Source organism: Heterocephalus glaber, unplaced genomic scaffold (assembly GCF_053883595.1).
Source record: "Heterocephalus glaber isolate CG9 unplaced genomic scaffold, H.glaber_assembly_v1.0 deba00001795, whole genome shotgun sequence".
Lineage (NCBI taxonomy): Eukaryota > Metazoa > Chordata > Mammalia > Rodentia > Bathyergidae > Heterocephalus > Heterocephalus glaber.
In genome coordinates, this window is record NW_028258476.1 from 3701353 (window position 1) to 3720914 (window position 19562).

Below are 19562 nucleotides of genomic sequence, written 5' to 3' on the forward strand. Positions count from 1 at the left end.
TGATTTGGCCCTGACTCTCAGGGTTAGGATTAGGGTTAGGAGTAGGTTTAGGTTAGGGTTCCAATTCGTGTACCTGACGTTTGGAGTGTGGGTACGATTGTTAGGGTTAGGGTTTTTCTTTTCGTAAGGGTCATGGATAGGGCAGAAATAGCTGTACTTGAGGATGACTTATTGTTCTGGAAGGGCTATGGCTAGGGTTAGGCTTAGGGTCAGGGCGATACATAGCATTGAAATTGAAATGACTGTGTCTTCCAGTGTGGGTTGGAAAGTCAGTATTAGCTTACGTTCATGGGGAGGGGGTGGGGTCATGTCAAATGTCAAGCACCTGGGTATTTTGATTTGGTCCTGCCCCTCAGGGTTAGGGTTTGGGTTAGGAGTAGGTTTAGTTTAGGGTTCCAATTCATGTACCTGACGTTTGGAGTGTGGAGATCATTGTTAGGTTTAGAGTTCTTCTTTTCGTAAGGGTCATGGGTAGTGCAGAAATAGCCGTAATTGAGGATGACTTATTGTTCTGTTAGGGTTAGGGTTAGTGTTAGGGTTGGGGTCAGGGTGATAGATAGCATTGAAATTGAAATGTGTGTGTCTTCCAGTGTGGTTTGGAAATTAAGAATTGGCCTAAGTTCGCGGGAAGGTGGAGGGATAAGGTAAAATGTCAAGCACCTGGGTATTGTGATTTGGCCGTGCTCCTCAGGGTTAGGGTTAGGGTTAGGAGTAGGTTTAGGTTCAGCTTTCCAATTCATGTACCTGACGTTTGGAGTGTGGGTATTATTGTTAGGGTTAGGGTTCTTGTTTTCCTAAGTGTCATGAATAGTGCAGAAATAGCCGTACTTGAGGATGACTTATTGTTCTGGTAGGGTTAGGGTTAGGGTTAGGGTTAGGGTCAGGGTGATAGATAGCATTGAAATTGAAATGCGTGTGTCTTCCAGTGTGGGTTGGAAATTTCGAATTGGCCTAAGTTCGCGGGAAGGGGGAGGGATAATGGCAAATGTCAAGCACCTGGGTATTGTGATTTGGCCGTGCCCCTCAGGGTTAGGGTTAGGGTTAGGAGTAGGTTTAGGTTCAGGGTTCCAATTCATGTACCTGACGTTTGAAGTGTGGGTATTATTGTTAGGGTTAGGGTTCTTCTTTTCGTAAGGGTCTTGGATAGTGCACAAATAGCGGTACTTGAGGATGACTTACTGTCCTGGTACAGTTAGGTCTAGGGTTAGGGTTAAGATCAGGGTGATAGATAGCATTGAAATTGAAATGACTGTGTCTTCCAGTGTGGGTTGGAATGTCAGTATTAGCTTACGTTCGTGGGGAGGGGGAGGGATAATGTCAAATGTCAATCACCTGGGTATTGTGATTTGGCCCTGATGCTCAGGGTTAGGGTTAGGGTTAGGAGTTAGGGTTTGGGTTAGGAGTAGGTTTAGGTTAGGGTTCCAATTCATGTACCTGACGTTTGCAGTGTGAGGATGATTGTTAGGGTTAGAGTTCTTCTTTTTGTAAGGGTCATGGATAGTGCAGAAATAGCCGTACTTGAGGATGACTTATTGTTCTGTTAGGGTTAGGGCTAGGGTTAGGGTTACGGTCAGGGTGATGGATAGCATTGAAATTGAAATGCCTGTGTCTTCCAGTTTGGGTTTGAAATTTAGTATTGGCATAAGTTCATAGGAAGGGGGAGGGATAAGGTCAAATGTCAAGCACCTGGGTATTGTGATTTGGTGCTGCGGCTTTGGGTTAGGGTTAGGGTAAGGAGTAGGCTTAGGTTCAGGGTTCCAATTCGTGTACCTGACGTTTGGAGTGTGGGTATGATTGTTAGGGTTAGGGTTCTTCTTTTCGTAAGGGTCATGAAATAGTGCAGAAATAGCCGTACTTTAGGATGCCTCATTGTTCTGGTAGGGTTAGGGCTAGGGTTAGGGTTAGGGTCAGGGTGATGGATAGCATTGAAATTGAAATGCCTGTGTCTTCCAGTGTGGGTTGGAAAGTTAGTATTAGCTTAAATTCGTGGGGAGGGGGAGTGATAAGGTAAAATGTCAAGCACCTGGGTATTGTGATTTGGCCCTGACTCTCAGGGTTAGGGTTAGGGTTAGGAGTAGGTTTAGGTTAGGGTTCCAATTCGTGTACATGACGTTTGGAGTGTGGATATGATTGTTAGGGTTAGGGATTTTCTTTTCATAAGGGTCATGAATAGTGCAGAAATAGCCGTATTTGAGGATGACTTATTGTTCTGTTAGGGTTAGGGTTAGGGTTAGGGTTAGGGTCAGGGTGATAGATAGCATTGAAATTGAAATGTGTGTGTCTTCCAGTGTGGGTTGGAAATTAAGAATTGGCCTAAGTTCGTGGGAAGGTGGAGGGATAAGGTCAAATGTCAAGCACCTGGGTATTGTGATTTGGCCGTGCCCCTCAGGGTTAGGGTTAGGGTTAGGAGTAGGTTTGGGTTAGGGTTCCAATTCGTGTACATGACGTTTGGAGTGTGGGGGTGATTGTTAGGGTTAGAGTTCTTCTTTTCGTAAGGGTCATGGATAGTGCAGAAATAGCCGTATTTGAGGATGACTTATTGTTCGGATAGGGTTAGGGCTACGGTTAGTGTTGGGTCAGGGTGATAGATAGCATTGAAATTGAAATGCCTGTGTCTTCCAGTGTGGGTTGGGAAGTTAGTATTAGTGTAAGTTTGCGGGGAGGGATAGGAATAATGTCAAATGTCAAGCACCTGGGTATTGTGATTTGGTCCAGCTGCTTTGGGTTAGGGTTAGGGTTAGGAGAAGGTTTAGGTTCGGGTTTCCAATTCATGTACCTGACGTTTGGAGTGTGGGTATGATTGTTAGGGTTAGGGTTCTTGTTTTCCTAAGTGTCATGGATAGGGCAGAAATAGCGGTACTTGAGGATGACTTATTATTCTGGTAGAGTTAGGGCGAGGGTTAGGGTTTGGGTAAGGCTCATAGATAGCATTGAAATTGAAATGCCTATGTCTTCCAGTTTGGGTTGGAAAGTTAGTTTTAGCTTAAGTTCGCGGGGAGGGGGAGGGATAATGTCAAATGTCAAGCACCTGGGTATTGTGATTTGGCCCTGACGCTCAGGGTTAGGGTTAGGGTTAGGAGTTAGGGTTTGGGTTAGGAGTAGGTTTAGGTTAGGGTTCCAATTCGTGTACCTGACGTTTGCAGTGTGGGGATGATTGTTAGGGTTAGAGTTCTTCTTTTTGTAAGGGTCATGGATAGTGCAGAAATAGCCGGACTTGAGGATGACATATTGTTCTGGTAGGGTTAGGGCTAGGGTTAGGGTTAGGGTCAGGGTGATGGATAGCATTGAAATTGAAATGACTGTGTCTTCCAGTGTGGGATGGAACTTTAGTATTGCCGTAAGTTCTTGAGGAGGGGGAGGGATAATGTCAAATGTCAAGCACCTGGGTATTGTGATTTGGTACTGCGGTTTTGGGTAAGGGTTAGGAACAGGGTTCGGTTTAGGGTTCCCATTCATGTACCTGACATTTGGAGTGTGGTATGATTGTTAGGCTTAGTGTTCTTCCTTTTGTAAGGGTCATGGATCGGGCAAAAATAGCCGTACTTGAGGATGACTTATTGTTCTGGTAGGGTTAGGGTTAGGGTTAGGGTTAGGGTCAGGGTGATAGATGGCATTGAAATGGAAATGCCTGTGTCTTCCTGTGTGGGTTGGGAAGTTAGCATTAGCATAAGTTCGTGGGGAGGGGGAGGGATAATGTCAAATGTCAAGCACCTGGGTATTGTGATTTGTCCCAGGGCCTTAGGGTTAGGGTTAAGGTTAGGAAAAGGTTTAGGTTCAGGTTTCCAATTCATGTACCTGACGTTTGGAGTGTGGGTATGATTGTTAGGGTTAGGGTTCTTCTTTTCATAAGGGTCATGGATAGTGCACAAATAGCGGTACTTGACGATGGCTTATTGATATGGTAGGGTTAGGCCGAGGGTTCGGGTTAGGGTCAGGGTGATAGATAGCATAGAAATTGAAATGCCTGTGTCTTCCAGGGTGGGATGGAAATTTAGTATTGCCGTAAGTTCTTGGGGAGGGGGAGGGATAATGTCAAATGTCAAGCACCTGGGTATTGTGATTTGGCCCGGCGCCTTAGGGTTAGGGTTAGGAGTAGGTTTAGGTTCAGGGCTCCAATTCATGTACCTGACGTTTGGAGTGTGGGTATGATTGTCAGGGTTAGGGTTCTTCTTTTCGTAAGGGCCTTGATAGTGCACAAATAGCGGTACTTGAGGATGGCTTATTGATCTGATAGGGTTAGGGATAGGGTTGGGGTTAGGGTCAGGGTGATGGATAGCATTGAAATTGAAATGCCTGTGTCTTCCAGTGTGGGATGGAAATTTAGAATTGCCGTAAGTTTGTGGGGAGGGGGAGGGATAGTGTCAAATGTCAAGCACCTGGGTATTTTGATTTGGTCCTGAGGCTTTGGGTTAGGGTTAGGGTATGGAGTACGTTTAGCTTCAGGGATTCAATTTATGTACCTGACCTTTGGAGTGTGGGTATGATTGTTAGAGTTAGGGTTCTTCTTTTCGTAAGGGTCATGGATAATGCAGAAAGAGCAGGACTTGAGGATGACTCACTGTTCTGATAGGGTTAGGCCTAGGGTTAGGGTTAGGGTCAGGGTGATAGATAGCATTGAAATTGAAATGCCGGTGTCTTCCAGTGTGGGTTGGGAAGTTAGTATTAGCATAAGTTTGTGGGGAGGGGTAGGAATAATGTCAAATGTCAAGCACCTGCGTATTGTGATTTGGTCTTGCAGCTTTGGGTTAGGGTTAGGGTTAGGAGAAGGTTTAGGTTCAGGTTTCCAATTCATATACCTGACGTTTGGAGTGTGGGTGTGATTGTTAGGGTTAGGGTTCTTCTTTTCGTAAGGGTCTTGGATAGTGCACAAATAGCGGTACTTGAGGATGACTTATTGTTCTGGTAGGGTTAGGGCTAGGGTTAGGGTTAGGGTCAGGGTGATGGATAGCATTGAAATTGAAATGCCTGTGTCTTCCAGTGTGGGATGGAACTTTAGTATTGCCGTCAGTTTGTGGGAAAGGGGAGTGATAAGGTAAAATGTCAAGCACCTGGATATTGTGATTTGGTCCTGACTCTCAGGGTTAGGGTTAGGGTTAGGAGTAGGTTTAGGTTAGGGTTCCAATTCGTGTACCTGACGTTTGGAGTGTGGGTACGATTGTTACGGTTAGCATTTTTCTGTTCGTAAGGGTCATGGATAGGGCAGAAATAGCATTACTTGAGGATGACTTATTGTTCTGGAAGGGTTATGGCTAGGGTTAGGCTTAGGGTCAGGGCGATACATAGCATTGAAATTGAAATGACTGTGTCTTCCAGTGTGGGTTGGAAAGTCAGTATTAGCTTACGTTCGTGGGGAGGGGGTGGGATCATGTCAAATGTCAAGCACCTGGGTATTTTGATTTGGTCCTGCCCCTCAGGGTTAGGGTTTCGGTTAGTAGTAGGTTTAGGTTAGGGTTCAAATTCGTGTACGTGACGCTTGGAGTGTGGGGCTGATTGTTAGGGTTAGAGTTCTTCTTTTTGTAAGGGTCATGGATAGTGCAGAAATAGCCGTACTTGAGGATGACTTATTGTTCTGGTAGGGTTAGGGCTAGGGTTAGGGTTAGGGTCAGGGTGATGGATAGCATTGAAATTGAAATGCCTGTGTCTTCCAGTGTGGGTTGGGAAGTTAGTATTAGCGTAAGTTCGTGGGGAGGGGGAGGGATAATGTCAAATGTCAAGCACCTGTGTATTGTGATTTGGTCCTGTGGCTTTGGGTTAGGGTTAGGGTAAGGAGTAGGTTTAGCTTCAGGGTTCCAATTCATGTACCTGACGTTTGGAGTGTGGGTATGATTGTTAGGGTTAGGGTTCTTCTTTTCGTAAGGGTCATGGATAATGCAGAAAGATCGGGACTTGAGGATGACTCATTGTTCTGGTAGGGTTAGGGCTAGGGTTAGGGTTAGGGTCAGGGTAATGGTTAGCATTGAAATTGAAATGCCTGTGTCTTCCAGTGTGGGTTGGAAATTCAGTATTAGTGTAAGTACATAGGGAGGGGGTGGGATAATGTCAAATGTCCACACCTGGGTATTGTGATTAGGCCCAGTGCCTTAGTGTTAGGGTTAGGGTTAGGGTTAGGAGAAGGTTTAGGTTCAGGTTTCCAATTCATGTACCTGACGTTTGGAGTGTGGGTATGATTGTTAGGGTTAGGGTTCTTGTTTTCCTAAGGGTCATGTATAGGGCAGAAATAGTGGTACTTGAGGATGACTTATTGTTCTGGTAGGGTTAGGGCGAGGGTTAGGGTTCGGGTAAGGGTGATAGATAGCACTGAAATTGAAATGCCTGTGTCTTCCAGTTTGGGTTGGAAAGTTAGTATTAGCTTAAATTCGTGGGGAGGGGGAGTGATAAGGTAAAATGTCAAGCACCTGGGTATTGTGATTTGGCCCTGACTCTCAGGGTCAGGGTTAGGGTTAGGAGTAGGTTTAGGTTAGGGTTCCAATTCGTGTACATGACGTTTGGAGTGTGGATATGATTGTTAGGGTTAGGGATTTTCTTTTCATAAGGGTCATGAATAGTGCAGAAATAGCCGTATTTGAGGATGACTTATTGTTCTGTTAGGGTTAGGGTTAGGGTCAGGGTGATAGATAGCATTGAAATTGAAATGTGTGTGTCTTCCAGTGTGGGTTGCAAATTAAGAATTGGCCTAAGTTCGTGGGAAGGTGGAGGGATAAGGTAAAATGTCAAGCACCTGGGTATTGTGATTTGGCCGTGCCCCTCAGGGTTAGGGTTAGGGTTAGGAGTAGGTTTGGGTTAGGGTTCCAATTCGTGTACATGACGTTTGGAGTGTGGGGGTGATTGTTAGGGTTAGAGTTCTTCTTTTTGTAAGGGTCATGGATAGTGCAGAAATAGCCGTATTTGAGGATGACTTATTGTTCTGATAGGGTTAGGGCTACGGTTAGTATTGGGGTCAGGGTGATAGATAGCATTGAAATTGAAATGCCTGTGTCTTCCAGTGTGGGTTGGAAAGTTAGTATTAGCATAAGTTCGTGGGGAGGGGGAGGGATAATGTCAAATGTCAAGCACCTTGGTATTGTGATTTGGTACTGCGGTTTTGGGTAAGGGTTAGGAACAGGGTTCGGTTTAGGGTTCCCATTCATGTACCTGACATTTGGAGTGTGGTATGATTGTTAGGCTTAGGGTTCTTCTTTTCGTAAGGGTCATGGATAGGGCAAAAATAGCCCTACTTGAGGATGACTTATTGTTCTGGTAGGGTTAGGGTTAGGGTTAGGGTTAGGGTCAGGGTGATAGATGGCATTGAAATGGAAATGCCTGTGTCTTCCTGTGTGGGTTGGGAAGTTAGTATTAGCATAAGTTCGTGGGGAGGGGGAGGGATAATGTCAAATGTCAAGCACCTGGGTATTGTGATTTGTCCCAGGGCCTTAGGGTTAGGGTTAAGGTTAGGAAAAGGTTTAGGTTCAGGTTTCCAATTCATGTACCTGACGTTTGGAGTGTGGGTATGATTGTTAGGGTTAGGGTTCTTGTTTTCCTAAGGGTCATGTATAGGGCAGAAATAGCGGTACTTGAGGATGACTTATTGTTCTGGTAGGGTTAGGGCGAGGGTTAGGGTTAGGGTAAGGGTGATAGATAGCACTGAAATTGAAATGCCTGTGTCTTCCAGTTTGGGTTGGAAAGTTAGTATTAGCTTAAGTTCGTGGGGAGGGGGAGTGATAAGGTAAAATGTCAAGCACCTGGGTATTGTGATTTGGCCCTGACTCTCAGGGTTAGGGTTAGGGTTAGGAGTAGGTTTAGGTTAGGGTTCCAATTCGTGTACATGACGTTTGGAGTGTGGATATGATTGTTAGGGTTAGGGATTTTCTTTTCATAAGGGTCATGAATAGTGCAGAAATAGCCGTATTTGAGGATGACTTATTGTTCTGTTAGGGTTAGGGTTAGGGTTAGGGTTAGGGTCAGGGTGATAGATAGCATTGAAATTGAAATGTGTGTGTCTTCCAGTGTGGGTTGGAAATTAAGAATTGGCCTAAGTTCGTGGGAAGGTGGAGGGATAAGGTCAAACGTCAAGCACCTGGGTATTGTGATTTGGCCGTGCCCCTCAGGGTTAGGGTTAGGGTTAGGAGTAGGTTTGGGTTAGGGTTCCAATTCGTGTACATGACGTTTGGAGTGTGGGGGTGATTGTTAGGGTTAGAGTTCTTCTTTTCGTAAGGGTCATGGATAGTGCAGAAATAGCCGTATTTGAGGATGACTTATTGTTCGGATAGGGTTAGGGCTACGGTTAGTGTTGGGGTCAGGGTGATAGATAGCATTGAAATTGAAATGCCTGTGTCTTCCAGTGTGGGTTGGGAAGTTAGTATTAGTGTAAGTTTGCGGGGAGGGATAGGAATAATGTCAAATGTCAAGCACCTGGGTATTGTGATTTGGTCCAGCTGCTTTGGGTTAGGGTTAGGGTTAGGAGAAGGTTTAGGTTCGGGTTTCCAATTCATGTACCTGACGTTTGGAGTGTGGGTATGATTGTTAGGGTTAGGGTTCTTGTTTTCCTAAGTGTCATGGATAGGGCAGAAATAGCGGTACTTGAGGATGACTTATTATTCTGGTAGAGTTAGGGCGAGGGTTAGGGTTTGGGTAAGGCTCATAGATAGCATTGAAATTGAAATGCCTATGTCTTCCAGTTTGGGTTGGAAAGTTAGTATTAGCTTAAGTTCGTGGGGAGGGGGAGGGATAATGTCAAATGTCAAGCACCTGGGTATTGTGATTTGGCCCTGACGCTCAGGGTTAGGGTTAGGGTTAGGAGTTAGGGTTTGGGTTAGGAGTAGGTTTAGGTTAGGGTTCCAATTCGTGTACCTGACGTTTGCAGTGTGGGGATGATTGTTAGGGTTAGAGTTCTTCTTTTTGTAAGGGTCATGGATAGTGCAGAAATAGCCGGACTTGAGGATGACTTATTGTTCTGGTAGGGTTAGGGCTAGGGTTAGGGTTAGGGTCAGGGTGATGGATAGCATTGAAATTGAAATGACTGTGTCTTCCAGTGTGGGATGGAAGTTTAGTATTGCCGTCAGTTTGTGGGAAAGCGGAGGGAGAAGGTAAAATGTCAAGCACCTGGATATTGTGATTTGGTCCTGACTCTCAGGGTTAGGGTTAGGGTTAGGGTTAGGAGTAGGTTTAGGTTAGGGTTCCAATTCGTGTACCTGATGTTTGGAGTGTGGGTACGATTGTTAGGGTTAGGGTTTTTCTTTTCGTAAGGGTCATGGATAGGGCAGAAATAGCGTTACTCGAGGATGACTTATTGTTCTGGAAGGGTTATGGCTAGGGTTAGGCTTAGGGTCAGGGCGATACATAGCATTGAAATTGAAATGACTGTGTCTTCCAGTGTGGGTTGGAAAGTCAGTATTAGCTTACCTTCGTGGGGAGGGGGTGGGATCATGTCAAATGTCAAGCGCCTGGGTATTTTGATTTGGTCCTGCCCCTCAGGGTTAGGGTTTGGGTTAGGAGTAGGTTTAGGTTAGGGTTCCAATCCGTGTACCTGACGTTTGGAGTGTGGGGATGATTGTTAGGGTTAGAGTTCTTCTTTTTGTAAGGGTCATGGATAGTGCAGAAATAGCCGTACTTGAGGATGACTTATTGTTCTGGTAGGGTTAGGGCTAGGGTTAGGGTTAGGGTCAGGGTGATGGATAGCATTGAAATTGAAATGACTGTGTCTTCCAGTGTGGGTTTGAAATTTAGTATTGGCATAAGTTCATAGGAAGAGGGAGGGATAAGGTCAAATGTCAAGCACCTGGGTATTGTGATTTGGTGCTGCGGCTTTGGGTTAGGGTTAGGGTAAGGAGTAGCCTTAGGTTCAGGGTTCCAATTCGTGTACCTGACGTTTGGAGTGTGGGTATGATTGTTAGGGTTAGGGTTTTTCTTTTCGTAAGCGTCATGAATAGTGCAGAAATAGCCGTACTTGAGGATGCCTCATTGTTCTGGTAGGGTTAGGGCTAGGGTTAGGGTTAGGGTCAGGGTGATGGATAGCATTGAAATTGAAATACCTGTGTCTTCCAGTGTGGGTTGGAAAGTTAGTATTAGCATAAGTTCGTGGGGAGGGGGAGGGATAATGTCAAATGTCAAGCACCTTGGTATTGTGATTTGGTACTGCGGTTTTGGGTAAGGGTTAGGAACAGGGTTCGGTTTAGGGTTCCCATTCATGTACCTGACATTTGGAGTGTGGTATGATTGTTAGGCTTAGTGTTCTTCCTTTTGTAAGGGTCATGGATCGGGCAAAAATAGCCGTACTTGAGGATGACTTATTGTTCTGGTAGGGTTAGGGTTAGGGTTAGGGTTAGGGTCAGGGTGATAGATGGCATTGAAATGGAAATGCCTGTGTCTTCCTGTGTGGGTTGGGAAGTTAGCATTAGCATAAGTTCGTGGGGAGGGGGAGGGATAATGTCAAATGTCAAGCACCTGGGTATTGTGATTTGTCCCAGGGCCTCAGGGTTAGGGTTAAGGTTAGGAAAAGGTTTAGGTTCAGGTTTCCAATTCATGTACCTGACGTTTGGAGTGTGGGTATGATTGTTAGGGTTAGGGTTCTTCTTTTCCTAAGGGTCATGGATAGTGCACAAATAGCGGTACTTGACGATGGCTTATTGATATGGTAGGGTTAGGCCGAGGGTTCGGGTTAGGGTCAGGGTGATAGATAGCATAGAAATTGAAATGCCTGTGTCTTCCAGGGTGGGATGGAAATTTAGTATTGCCGTAAGTTCTTGGGGAGGGGGAGGGATAATGTCAAATGTCAAGCACCTGGGTATTGTGATTTGGCCCGGCGCCTTAGGGTTAGGGTTAGGAGTAGGTTTAGGTTCAGGGCTCCAATTCATGTACCTGACGTTTGGAGTGTGGGTATGATTGTCAGGGTTAGGGTTCTTCTTTTCGTAAGGGTCTTGATAGTGCACAAATAGCGGTACTTGAGGATGGCTTATTGATCTGATAGGGTTAGGGATAGGGTTGGGGTTAGGGTCAGGGGGATAGATAGCATTGAAATTGAAATGCCTGTGTCTTCCAGTGTGGGATGGAAATTTAGAATTGCCGTAAGTTTGTGGGGAGGGGGAGGGATAGTGTCAAATGTCAAGCACCTGGGTATTTTGATTTGGTCCTGAGGCTTTGGGTTAGGGTTAGGGTATGGAGTACGTTTAGCTTCAGGGATTCAATTTATGTACCTGACCTTTGGAGTGTGGGTATGATTGTTAGAGTTAGGGTTCTTCTTTTCGTAAGGGTCATGGATAATGCAGAAAGAGCAGGACTTGAGGATGACTCACTGTTCTGATAGGGTTAGGCCTAGGGTTAGGGTTAGGGTCAGGGTGATAGATAGCATTGAAATTGAAATGCCGGTGTCTTCCAGTGTGGGTTGGGAAGTTAGTATTAGCATAAGTTTGTGGGGAGGGGTAGGAATAATGTCAAATGTCAAGCACCTGCGTATTGTGATTTGGTCTTGCAGCTTTGGGTTAGGGTTAGGGTTAGGAGAAGGTTTAGGTTCAGGTTTCCAATTCATATACCTGACGTTTGGAGTGTGGGTATGATTGTTAGGGTTAGGGTTCTTTTCGTAAGGGTCTTGGATAGTGCACAAATAGCGGTACTTGAGGATGACTTATTGTTCTGGTAGGGTTAGGGCTAGGGTTAGGGTTAGGGTCAGGGTGATGGATAGCATTGAAATTGAAATGCCTGTGTCTTCCAGTGTGGGATGGAACTTTAGTATTGCCGTCAGTTTGTGGGAAAGGGGAGTGATAAGGTAAAATGTCAAGCACCTGGATATTGTGATTTGGTCCTGACTCTCAGGGTTAGGGTTAGGGTTAGGAGTAGGTTTAGGTTAGGGTTCCAATTCGTGTACCTGACGTTTGGAGTGTGGGTACGATTGTTAGGGTTAGCGTTTTTCTTTTCGTAAGGGTCATGGATAGGGCAGAAATAGCGTTACTTGAGGATGACTTATTGTTCTGGAAGGGTTATGGCTAGGGTTAGGCTTAGGGTCAGGGCGATACATAGCATTGAAATTGAAATGACTGTGTCTTCCAGTGTGGGTTGGAAAGTCAGTATTAGCTTACGTTCGTGGGGAGGGGGTGGGATCATGTCAAATGTCAAGCACCTGGGTATTTTGATTTGGTCCTGCCCCTCAGGTTAGGGTTTCGGTTAGTAGTAGGTTTAGGTTAGGGTTCCAATTCGTGTACCTGACGTTTGGAGTGTGGGGCTGATTGTTAGGGTTAGAGTTCTTCTTTTTGTAAGGGTCATGGATAGTGCAGAAATAGCCGTACTTGAGGATGACTTATTGTTCTGGTAGGGTTAGGGCTAGGGTTAGGGTTAGGGTCAGGGTGATGGATAGCATTGAAATTGAAATGCCTGTGTCTTCCAGTGTGGGTTGGGAAGTTAGTATTAGCGTAAGTTCGTGGGGAGGGGGAGGGACAATGTCAAATGTCAAGCACCTGGGTATTGTGATTTGGTCCTGTGGCTTTGGGTTAGGGTTAGGGTAAGGAGTAGGTTTAGCTTCAGGGTTCCAATTCATGTACCTGACGTTTGGAGTGTGGGTATGATTGTTAGGGTTAGGGTTCTTCTTTTCGTAAGGGTCATGGATAATGCAGAAAGATCGGGACTTGAGGATGACTCATTGTTCTGGTAGGGTTAGGGCTAGGGTTAGGGTTAGGGTCAGGCTAATGGTTAGCATTGAAATTGAAATGCCTGTGTCTTCCAGTGTGGGTTGGAAATTCAGTATTAGTGTAAGTACATAGGGAGGGGGTGGGATAATGTCAAATGTCCACACCTGGGTATTGTGATTAGGCCCAGTGCCTTAGTGTTAGGGTTAGGGTTAGGGTTAGGAGAAGGTTTAGGTTCAGGTTTCCAATTCATGTACCTGACGTTTGGAGTGTGGGTATGATTGTTAGGGTTAGGGTTCTTGTTTTCCTAAGGGTCATGTATAGGGCAGAAATAGTGGTACTTGAGGATGACTTATTGTTCTGGTAGGGTTAGGGCGAGGGTTAGGGTTCGGGTAAGGGTGATAGATAGCACTGAAATTGAAATGCCTGTGTCTTCCAGTGTGGGTTGGAAAGTTAGTATTAGCTTAAATTCGTGGGGAGGGGGAGTGATAAGGTAAAATGTCAAGCACCTGGGTATTGTGATTTGGCCCTGACTCTCAGGGTCAGGGTTAGGGTTAGGAGTAGGTTTAGGTTAGGGTTCCAATTCGTGTACATGACGTTTGGAGTGTGGATATGATTGTTAGGGTTAGGGATTTTCTTTTCATAAGGGTCATGAATAGTGCAGAAATAGCCGTATTTGAGGATGACTTATTGTTCTGTTAGGGTTAGGGTTAGGGTTAGGGTTAGGGTCAGGGTGATAGATAGCATTGAAATTGAAATGTGTGTGTCTTCCAGTGTGGGTTGCAAATTAAGAATTGGCCTAAGTTCGTGGGAAGGTGGAGGGATAAGGTAAAATGTCAAGCACCTGGGTATTGTGATTTGGCCGTGCCCCTCAGGGTTAGGGTTAGGGTTAGGAGTAGGTTTGGGTTAGGGTTCCAATTCGTGTACATGACGTTTGGAGTGTGGGGGTGATTGTTAGGGTTAGAGTTCTTCTTTTTGTAAGGGTCATGGATAGTGCAGAAATAGCCGTATTTGAGGATGACTTATTGTTCTGATAGGGTTAGGGCTACGGTTAGTGTTGGGGTCAGGGTGATAGATAGCATTGAAATTGAAATGCCTGTGTCTTCCAGTGTGGGTTGGAAAGTTAGTATTAGCATAAGTTCGTGGGGAGGGGGAGGGATAATGTCAAATGTCAAGCACCTTGGTATTGTGATTTGGTACTGCGGTTTTGGGTAAGGGTTAGGAACAGGGTTCGGTTTAGGGTTCCCATTCATGTACCTGACATTTGGAGTGTGGTATGATTGTTAGGCTTAGGGTTCTTCTTTTCGTAAGGGTCATGGATAGGGCAAAAATAGCCCTACTTGAGGATGACTTATTGTTCTGGTAGGGTTAGGGTTAGGGTTAGGGTCAGGGTGATAGATGGCATTGAAATGGAAATGCCTGTGTCTTCCTGTGTGGGTTGGGAAGTTAGTATTAGCATAAGTTCGTGGGGAGGGGGAGGGATAATGTCAAATGTCAAGCACCTGGGTATTGTGATTTGTCCCAGGGCCTTAGGGTTAGGGTTAAGGTTAGGAAAAGGTTTAGGTTCAGGTTTCCAATTCATGTACCTGACGTTTGGAGTGTGGGTATGATTGTTAGGGTTAGGGTTCTTGTTTTCCTAAGGGTCATGTATAGGGCAGAAATAGCGGTACTTGAGGATGACTTATTGTTCTGGTAGGGTTAGGGCGAGGGTTAGGGTTAGGGTAAGGGTGATAGATAGCACTGAAATTGAAATGCCTGTGTCTTCCAGTGTGGGTTGGAAAGTTAGTATTAGCTTAAGTTCGTGGGGAGGGGGAGTGATAAGGTAAAATGTCAAGCACCTGGGTATTGTGATTTGGCCCTGACTCTCAGGGTTAGGGTTAGGGTTAGGAGTAGGTTTAGGTTAGGGTTCCAATTCGTGTACATGACGTTTGGAGTGTGGATATGATTGTTAGGGTTAGGGATTTTCTTTTCATAAGGGTCATGGATAGTGCAGAAATAGCGGTACTTGAGGATGACTTATTGTTCTGTTAGGGTTAGGGTTAGGGTTAGGGTTAGGGTCAGGGTGATATAGCATTGAAATTGAAATGCCTGTGTCTTCCAGTGTGGGTTGGAAATTTAGTATTGCCGTAAGTTTGTGGGAAGGGGAGGGATAAGGTAAAATGTCAAGCACCTGGGTATTGTGATTTGGTCCTGACTCTCAGGGTTAGGGTTAGGGTTAGGAGTAGGTTTGGGTTAGGGTTCCAATTCGTGTACATGACGTTTGGAGTGTGGGGGTGATTGTTAGGGTTAGAGTTCTTCTTTTCGTAAGGGTCATGGATAGTGCAGAAATAGCCGTATTTGAGGATGACTTATTGTTCGGATAGGGTTAGGGCTACGGTTAGTGTTGGGGTCAGGGTGATAGATAGCATTGAAATTGAAATGCCTGTGTCTTCCAGTGTGGGTTGGGAAGTTAGTATTAGTGTAAGTTTGCGGGGAGGGATAGGAATAATGTCAAATGTCAAGCACCTGGGTATTGTGATTTGGTCCAGCTGCTTTGGGTTAGGGTTAGGGTTAGGAGAAGGTTTAGGTTCGGGTTTCCAATTCATGTACCTGACGTTTGGAGTGTGGGTATGATTGTTAGGGTTAGGGTTCTTGTTTTCCTAAGTGTCATGGATAGGGCAGAAATAGCGGTACTTGAGGATGACTTATTATTCTGGTAGAGTTAGGGCGAGGGTTAGGGTTTGGGTAAGGCTCATAGATAGCATTGAAATTGAAATGCCTATGTCTTCCAGTTTGGGTTGGAAAGTTAGTATTAGCTTAAGTTCGTGGGGAGGGGGAGGGATAATGTCAAATGTCAAGCACCTGGGTATTGTGATTTGGCCCTGACGCTCAGGGTTAGGGTTAGGGTTAGGAGTTAGGGTTTGGGTTAGGAGTAGGTTTAGGTTAGGGTTCCAATTCGTGTACCTGACGTTTGCAGTGTGGGGATGATTGTTAGGGTTAGAGTTCTTCTTTTTGTAAGGGTCATGGATAGTGCAGAAATAGCCGGACTTGAGGATGACTTATTGTTCTGGTAGGGTTAGGGCTAGGGTTAGGGTTAGGGTCAGGGTGATGGATAGCATTGAAATTGAAATGACTGTGTCTTCCAGTGTGGGATGGAAATTTAGTATTGCCGTCAGTTTGTGGGAAAGCGGAGGGAGAAGGTAAAATGTCAAGCACCTGGATATTGTGATTTGGTCCTGACTCTCAGGGTTAGGGTTAGGGTTAGGGTTAGGAGTAGGTTTAGGTTAGGGTTCCAATTCGTGTACCTGATGTTTGGAGTGTGGGTACGATTGTTAGGGTTAGGGTTTTTCTTTTCGTAAGGGTCATGGATAGGGCAGAAATAGCGTTACTCGAGGATGACTTATTGTTCTGGAAGGGTTATGGCTAGGGTTAGGCTTAGGGTCAGGGCGATACATAGCATTGAAATTGAAATGACTGTGTCTTCCAGTGTGGGTTGGAAAGTCAGTATTAGCTTACGTTCGTGGGGAGGGGGTGGGATCATGTCAAATGTCAAGCGCCTGGGTATTTTGATTTGGTCCTGCCCCTCAGGGTTAGGGTTTGGGTTAGGAGTAGGTTTAGGTTAGGGTTCCAATCCGTGTACCTGACGTTTGGAGTGTGGGGATGATTGTTAGGGTTAGAGTTCTTCTTTTTGTAAGGGTCATGGATAGTGCAGAAATAGCCGTACTTGAGGATGACTTATTGTTCTGGTAGGGTTAGGGCTAGGGTTAGGGTTAGGGTCAGGGTGATGGATAGCATTGAAATTGAAATGACTGTGTCTTCCAGTGTGGGTTTGAAATTTAGTATTGGCATAAGTTCATAGGAAGAGGGAGGGATAAGGTCAAATGTCAAGCACCTGGGTATTGTGATTTGGTGCTGCGGCTTTGGGTTAGGGTTAGGGTAAGGAGTAGCCTTAGGTTCAGGGTTCCAATTCGTGTACCTGACGTTTGGAGTGTGGGTATGATTGTTAGGGTTAGGGTTTTTCTTTTCGTAAGCGTCATGAATAGTGCAGAAATAGCCGTACTTGAGGATGCCTCATTGTTCTGGTAGGGTTAGGGCTAGGGTTAGGGTTAGGGTCAGGGTGATGGATAGCTTTGAAATTGAAATGCCTGTGTCTTCCAGTGTGGGTTGGAAAGTTAGTATTAGCATAAGTTCGTGGGGAGGGGGAGGGATAATGTCAAATGTCAAGCACCTTGGTATTGTGATTTGGTACTGCGGTTTTGGGTAAGGGTTAGGAACAGGGTTCGGTTTAGGGTTCCCATTCATGTACCTGACATTTGGAGTGTGGTATGATTGTTAGGCTTAGTGTTCTTCCTTTTGTAAGGGTCATGGATCGGGCAAAAATAGCCGTACTTGAGGATGACTTATTGTTCTGGTAGGGTTAGGGTTAGGGTTAGGGTTAGGGTCAGGGTGATAGATGGCATTGAAATGGAAATGCCTGTGTCTTCCTGTGTGGGTTGGGAAGTTAGTATTAGCATAAGTTCGTGGGGAGGGGGAGGGATAATGTCAAATGTCAAGCACCTGGGTATTGTGATTTGTCCCAGGGCCTCAGGGTTAGGGTTAAGGTTAGGAAAAGGTTTAGGTTCAGGTTTCCAATTCATGTACCTGACGTTTGGAGTGTGGGTATGATTGTTAGGGTTAGGGTTCTTCTTTTCCTAAGGGTCATGGATAGTGCACAAATAGCGGTACTTGACGATGGCTTATTGATATGGTAGGGTTAGGCCGAGGGTTCGGGTTAGGGTCAGGGTGATAGATAGCATAGAAATTGAAATGCCTGTGTCTTCCAGGGTGGGATGGAAATTTAGTATTGCCGTAAGTTCTTGGGGAGGGGGAGGGATAATGTCAAATGTCAAGCACCTGGGTATTGTGATTTGGCCCGGCGCCTTAGGGTTAGGGTTAGGAGTAGGTTTAGGTTCAGGGCTCCAATTCATGTACCTGACGTTTGGAGTGTGGGTATGATTGTCAGGGTTAGGGTTCTTCTTTTCGTAAGGGTCTTGATAGTGCACAAATAGCGGTACTTGAGGATGGCTTATTGATCTGATAGGGTTAGGGATAGGGTTGGGGTTAGGGTCAGGGGGATAGATAGCATTGAAATTGAAATGCCTGTGTCTTCCAGTGTGGGATGGAAATTTAGAATTGCCGTAAGTTTGTGGGGAGGGGGAGGGATAGTGTCAAATGTCAAGCACCTGGGTATTTTGATTTGGTCCTGAGGCTTTGGGTTAGGGTTAGGGTATGGAGTACGTTTAGCTTCAGGGATTCAATTTATGTACCTGACCTTTGGAGTGTGGGTATGATTGTTAGAGTTAGGGTTCTTCTTTTCGTAAGGGTCATGGATAATGCAGAAAGAGCAGGACTTGAGGATGACTCACTGTTCTGATAGGGTTAGGCCTAGGGTTAGGGTTAGGGTCAGGGTGATAGATAGCATTGAAATTGAAATGCCGGTGTCTTCCAGTGTGGGTTGGGAAGTTAGTATTAGCATAAGTTTGTGGGGAGGGGTAGGAATAATGTCAAATGTCAAGCACCTGCGTATTGTGATTTGGTCTTGCAGCTTTGGGTTAGGGTTAGGGTTAGGAGAAGGTTTAGGTTCAGGTTTCCAATTCATATACCTGACGTTTGGAGTGTGGGTATGATTGTTAGGGTTAGGGTTCTTCTTTTCGTAAGGGTCTTGGATAGTGCACAAATAGCGGTACTTGAGGATGACTTATTGTTCTGGTAGGGTTAGGGCTAGGGTTAGGGTTAGGGTCAGGGTGATGGATAGCATTGAAATTGAAATGCCTGTGTCTTCCAGTGTGGGATGGAACTTTAGTATTGCCGTCAGTTTGTGGGAAAGGGGAGTGATAAGGTAAAATGTCAAGCACCTGGATATTGTGATTTGGTCCTGACTCTCAGGGTTAGGGTTAGGGTTAGGAGTAGGTTTAGGTTACGGTTCCAATTCGTGTACCTGACGTTTGGAGTGTGGGTACGATTGTTAGGGTTAGCGTTCTTCTTTTCGTAAGGGTCATGGATAGGGCAGAAATAGCGTTACTTGAGGATGACTTATTGTTCTGGAAGGGTTATGGCTAGGGTTAGGCTTAGGGTCAGGGCGATACATAGCATTGAAATTGAAATGACTGTGTCTTCCAGTGTGGGTTGGAAAGTCAGTATTAGCTTACGTTCGTGGGGAGGGGGTGGGATCATGTCAAATGTCAAGCACCTGGGTATTTTGATTTGGTCCTGCCCCTCAGGGTTAGGGTTTCGGTTAGTAGTAGGTTTAGGTTAGGGTTCCAATTCGTGTACCTGACGTTTGGAGTGTGGGGCTGATTGTTAGGGTTAGAGTTCTTCTTTTTGTAAGGGTCATGGATAGTGCAGAAATAGCCGTACTTGAGGATGACTTATTGTTCTGGTAGGGTTAGGGCTAGGGTTAGGGTTAGGGTCAGGGTGATGGATAGCATTGAAATTGAAATGCCTGTGTCTTCCAGTGTGGGTTGGGAAGTTAGTATTAGCGTAAGTTCGTGGGGAGGGGGAGGGACAATGTCAAATGTCAAGCACCTGGGTATTGTGATTTGGTCCTGTGGCTTTGGGTTAGGGTTAGGGTAAGGAGTAGGTTTAGCTTCAGGGTTCCAATTCATGTACCTGACGTTTGGAGTGTGGGTATGATTGTTAGGGTTAGGGTTCTTCTTTTCGTAAGGGTCATGGATAATGCAGAAAGATCGGGACTTGAGGATGACTCATTGTTCTGGTAGGGTTAGGGCTAGGGTTAGGGTTAGGGTCAGGCTAATGGTTAGCATTGAAATTGAAATGCCTGTGTCTTCCAGTGTGGGTTGGAAATTCAGTATTAGTGTAAGTACATAGGGAGGGGGTGGGATAATGTCAAATGTCCACACCTGGGTATTGTGATTAGGCCCAGTGCCTTAGTGTTAGGGTTAGGGTTAGGGTTAGGAGAAGGTTTAGGTTCAGGTTTCCAATTCATGTACCTGA